Raw genomic sequence first — 6,000 nt, 5'->3', positions numbered from 1 at the left:
CAACCTACCTGGAAAGGGGTCTCTCTTTGAACTGCCTTTCCCAAGGTTTCTTCCATTTTCCCTACAAGGTTTTTTTGGGAGTTTTTCCTTGTCTTCTTAGAGAGTCAAGGCTGGGGGGCTGTCAAGAGGCAGGACCTGTTAAAGCCCATTGCGGCACTTCCGGTGTGATTTTGGGCTATACAAAAATAAACTGTATTATTGTATTGTATTGACGAGCAGCACTCAGAACCTGCCGTTTTCATGACACACAATGCACTTTTGTGCAAGGGATCTGAAGCTGGCAACTCACTTCACATTACAATGCCGATATTCATTTCACCAGCAGCAAATATCTTCATTTCGGTAATTTTCGTTTCAATTTTTAAAATTAAATCCAAAATGTATAAAATGTTCCTTTTGCATAGGCTAAACAAATCATTAAAGCCACCCAGGTACAGACCAGACCTTCAGCTCTCCTTATTTTAAGAGTACATACAGAAAATGTCTGAAATTTTTAGGTAAAGTGGTCCAAAATAAAAATAAACCCTGTAAAATTGACCATTTTCTGAATTCAAAATTCAGCATATTTTCTTGCAAAGTCAGTAATGGTTAGTGGGTTATTTTTTTAAACCACATTTTAACCCTTTTTTCATTGTCCCCTAAAAAGTTTGATTTTGATGCTTGCAATCAACCTGAAGGGTTAATAATGGGTTCTTCCACCCTTCATATTTCACACCTTTGTTTCTACTACTTTCTGAAATACATGTTGGTTTGGCAGGGGTGCATTAAATAAAAATTATTGCTGCAAGCCAGAGGTATCTGATTTGTGTTTATTATAGTTTAAAACTTTACCCCATCTTTCACAGATTAGAAAACCTGGTGAAAACCTGGTCCAAATATCTAAATTCCCTGTATTTTAAATTAAACTAGGAGAATCGAGCTTGTTCAGTAGGCTCTTTCCATATCTGCTAACTTCATATCCACAGTATATTTTGAGTAGCTGGCACTTAGAATTTAAACTGTAACTGGATTTTTAATACCTAAATGAAAATAAATGTTGTAATGTTTTTCTATTATATTTAAAGCATTGGAGCCTCTAGAATATTTTTGGCCAGATGGGGGCTACAGAAAATTTTGACAGGGCACACCAAAGTCAGTAGTATAGCTGAATTTAATATATGCTACCTGTACAGGGGCTGATGGCAGTAATGGTGGTCATTAATTAACCTGTTCCGTGCCAATTTAAATGGATTATCCAGTCCAGTTCAATAAATTAAATAAGTAAATTGCTCAAACGATATTCTACATCAATTACTTTGCAAGATTAATGGTCATTGAAGTGTGAACTCCGATGGGCATCAGATTAAGTTATTGTACTCAATTTAGATTTAATTACGAATGCTACATAAAATTATTCAGAGACATAGGTAATTCCATTTATACTTTATATCAAAGCAAATAACATGCATGATGTATTCTCATTAGCATGATAATTCCATTGGTTTAGTTCTCATCTAAACCTAAATTTAGTCATATTTACCATAAACAAATGCCTAGGGATCAATTACATGGAATTCAATATCACTTTATTTTCATGTTGCTGTGTTTTTCTTTTTTTTGTAAATAGGAACAAAAAATCCTCAAAATTAAATATTTGACTCTGTACTTAACACACACACTTACTATTTCTTAACTAAGTCTTTACAAGCTTTAAAACTGAAAAACTATGCTCACAGCTGCAGGGCTCACAGGCAAAGAAAATGAAATCTTATGAAGTTTAAATAAATAATAAAAGCACTTCCTTTAAAAGGAATAGTCCACCTACAATTATATTTTTAATGTGTTTCTTCCCCCATGTACTTTGCAGTGGTAGCCGTAAAAAAAAAAGTCATGTTTTCCTGAAGAATGGAGAGAAAAAAATGTATTACATAACAGAAGGAAATAGTGGCCTACATTGTGCAATGGTAAACAGTGTGAAAACGTCCATGAAAAATGTTACTTGTGTTGCATATGTTTTTTACCCAGTTGCTTACTCAGAACATACAAAACAAACACTTTTTTTTGTTTCTAAAATATTGTTAAATTAGCCAAGGTACCTCTCAGAAACAGGTAATAGAATATTTAAAAATATTTGCTATCTCTTGCCCTATGTGTACCTTCAGTGCTTTTCCTCTGTATTTGCGTGTGAGAACATTTCTTCACCAGTACACCATTTCCCAAGTGTGTTCCCATAAAGTCTGCTTTGCAGATTCTGTCATTATTGTCAGTGTTTTTGTGTTTTTAGTGTTTTTGCCTTAATGTGAGTGATAGTAACACCTCTGTAAATTGTATTGTGTAAGATCAGAAAGAGTGGAATGCTAAACATGTTAAACAGTACATACGCAGAAAACTACGAAAAAACTTGTAATTGGGCTACCATAAATTCCTTCACACCACTCCATTATGACTTGAGTTGCAACAGTGATGGGATGGGGTAGTAGGCTGATTGCTGCTTGTGCTGAGCGACTCATTTGCAACACAAAAAACGTTAATGGAGACGTGCAAAGGAATTTAAGGTGGCCCGGGATTATGAGTTTTTTTGTAGGCTTCAGGGATTCTAGTGTTTTATTGCATGGTCCTGAAAGGACCAATTGTGACACTCCTTCTAGTGGTAAATGGAGAAACACCAGATTACTGTGCACTCTTGGTGTCTAGTATGCAGGACCAAGTGTGACCAGGATGATGGTGTGAGACAGGGATACATGGGCACAAAAGGGTTGGGTGTATGATGATTGCATACAGTATTTACAATGTTGACTGAAAGTTTCAAAGAAAAAAGAAAAATGCACACAAATTAGTGAAACCCATATATACACACAAAAAAATAAAGCTGTCTTCCTCCACGGTAATTCAAGTGATGAAGCTGCTCCTCCAAACAGTGTATAGTAGGCCTACAGGGTTTACTAAGAAAAAGATACAAAATAAACAGTGCACCATTAACCACAACCTAATTAGTACCTCTACCAAAGATAATCCAGAGATATTTATACAACAAGAAAAAATATTTACAACAATCAATGCACAAGCCGCAATTCCCTTTTGTATTCAGCGTCCTCATGCTGACCAGTTAAACTGTTGAAAGTCATCCTTCCTCGGGCATGTGATGACATGGACGCATCTATGAAAAGTGGCGTCTCCTGCTCTGCAAAGTTCCTATAAAAACGCGAGCGGCCAGTACCATAGACATATATACTGTAGACAGACGCCGCATTCACTGTGTTGCCCAGTGGACACGATATGTCAGCACGTCCGCCCTATTGCAAGTGGCAAAAGTGCCATTTAAACTAATACAGGTAGACGTGGAAACTGGGTTTTCTGATGAAAAAACAATAACCTTTAAAACAGTATCGTTTACATACAACAGATTTTGGCGAATCGTTTACATGCAATTATTTATAACCATTTATACACTAATAATGGCAATTATTAAATAATAATTATTATTATTAAATAATTCCTCCCATATTAGTAACATCTCTCGGACTGCCTTCTTCCATCTCTGAAACATTTCTAGACGTCCTGTTCTTACGCAACACAGTACTTTAGTATTGGTTAATGCCCGAGTCACCTCACGTATAGATTACTGTAATACTATTCTATCTGGCATCCCACAAAAACTTAACCATCGCTTACAACTTCTTCAAAATTCTGCTGCCAGGATAATAACCTGCTGTTCGAAATCCACTGAACATATTACACCTATTCTCTCTCAACTTCACTGGCTCCCTGTTCACTACTGAATACAATACAAAATACTGCTCTGAGCATTTAAAGCTCTCCACAACCTCACTGATCTCCTACAGACTTGCACTCCTCTCGCTCACTCAGATACTTTCTGTACCACACATCAAACTCTGTTCTATGGGAGCTTGAGCGTCTCCCATAGCACTCCTCAACTCTGGAATTTCCTTCCCTCTCATATATGTCATCTTGATTCAATAACATATTTTAAAACTTCCCTCAAAACTTATCTTTTCAAACTGGCATACCAATTGTGAATTTTGTACTGTTACTTCCAGTTATCTTTGTTTATTTGCTAATTATTGCTTTTTGACTTATCATTCTCGTTTTAATTTTACTAATGTTGTTTAATTTTATTGTAAAGTGACATTGAGTGCTAAGAAAGGTGCCTATTAAATAAAATGTATTATTATTATTATTATTAATTATTGAGACAAAAACTTGACCAATGTCTGACAGTCAAAATAGTAAGACTGCAACTGGCAGTCTGGGCTTTCTTTTAACAGTGAAATGATACACTCAATGACAAAAATAAACAATTTTATTGTATACAAATTGATAATAATTTCTGAAAACATTTCACTCATTCCTCTCTCACACACATACATGCACGCACACAATGTGGTTACTTAAATATATACAGGATTGGATCTAAAATCCTTGAAACAGAACTGTCTTACATAGCTTTTTCCGTGTGTTGTCACTCTGTAATTTGAGAGTATTCAGTCTGACAATAGGGTGCAGCCTTAGTTTGTAGAAGACAGACAGAACTAAAGACATGAGCATAAAATGATGATTGTCGATTTCAAACTGTTTCCTCAATGTGCTCCTTGAGAAAAAACATATTATCTGGACCAATCTCAGCTCGTAAGGCAAACTGATTGATCAATAATACACTGACAGCTTGCCCTAATGTCGACTGTCGGATAACACGCTTAGCTACTTTGACCACCTTGATTATACTCTCAGAAGGAATCATCAAACGTCCTTTGTTTTTTAATGTGAGCAAGTGGTAGCTTTGATCATATGATGCCAATAGAGCATCTGTTACCAAACTAGCACAGCACACATCACAGGACAGCTTTCTCAAAATCTATCGAACAACAAACCCAAAGCGGGTTGGTAAGTAGCTATGGTCACACACAATTGCAGGCATATTTGCAAATGGGCATGGGATCTCTTGTTTCTGTTGCTGCTGGTATGGCGGACATCTCAACAGCAGACAGGGAGGCAGTCTCATCCTGTGCTGCTACATTTCCAGATGTGCTTAGAGAGGCACAACGCCGAACCTGAGACGACAGAAAATAGCCTGGAACTGACCATCTGAAGGGTTGTTATTCCAGCCCCCCAAAACACACACGCACCACTTTTACAGATCTTTACTATTTTTCAGTTTAATTTCTTGAGAAAGAAAAAAAAACTGCACTGCTAGTAACAGTTTGGCTTCATAAATTGTACATAGTGATAGATTTACATGCTTGTCTGTCTGTCCCCACAAAATAGATCAATCAGCTGTCAGTCTGAGGATATTATAAAGACAATGCAATTACCATGGTAACACAGCACATGAATGCATAGCTTTGCTATCTTAGCCTGGCATAGCTAAATCTAAGATTATAAAACGGGATTTTCTAATGGCCAAATATAGCAAAAACAATTGTTCAGCCTTACCTATGAAATGTAATCCCCTGGGATCTGGTTTGGAGCGTACAGCAGTTTGTACAATCCCAAGCAGCACATGCGTAAGGCATTTTTATCCATTACTGTACTTCACTCCACAGCAGTGCCACTCGCAATATGGCGGCGACGTTGACGTACGATGCTGCTGGTCATGCGGCGTCTAGTAATTCTATATCTATGGCCGGCATGAGCATGCATAGCTATGCCGGCATTTCAGACGCGAACTGCGCTTCTCTCCTAAAACTGAAAGTAAGCACTTTTATCTTCTTCACTGGAGTTTGCATGTTCTCCCCGTGTCTGCGTGGGTTTCCTCCCACAATCCAAAGACATGCAGGTTAGGTGGATTGGCGATTCTAAATTGGCCCTAGTGTGTGCTTGGTGTGTGTCCTGCGGTGGGTTGGCACCCTGCCCAGGATTGGTTCCTGCCTTGTGCCCTGTGTTGGCTGGGATTGGCTCCAGCAGACCCCCGTGACCCTGTATTCGGATTCAGCGGGTTTGAAAATGGATGGATGGATCTTCTTCACTGGGCCACCACCTTGACAACTACCGAAAAGGGATCCT

The sequence above is a fragment of the Polypterus senegalus genome, chromosome 3, assembly GCF_016835505.1.
Source record: "Polypterus senegalus isolate Bchr_013 chromosome 3, ASM1683550v1, whole genome shotgun sequence".
In the NCBI taxonomy this organism is placed as follows: Eukaryota; Metazoa; Chordata; class Cladistia; order Polypteriformes; family Polypteridae; genus Polypterus; species Polypterus senegalus.
Note: the sequence above shows the minus strand (reverse complement) of the source record.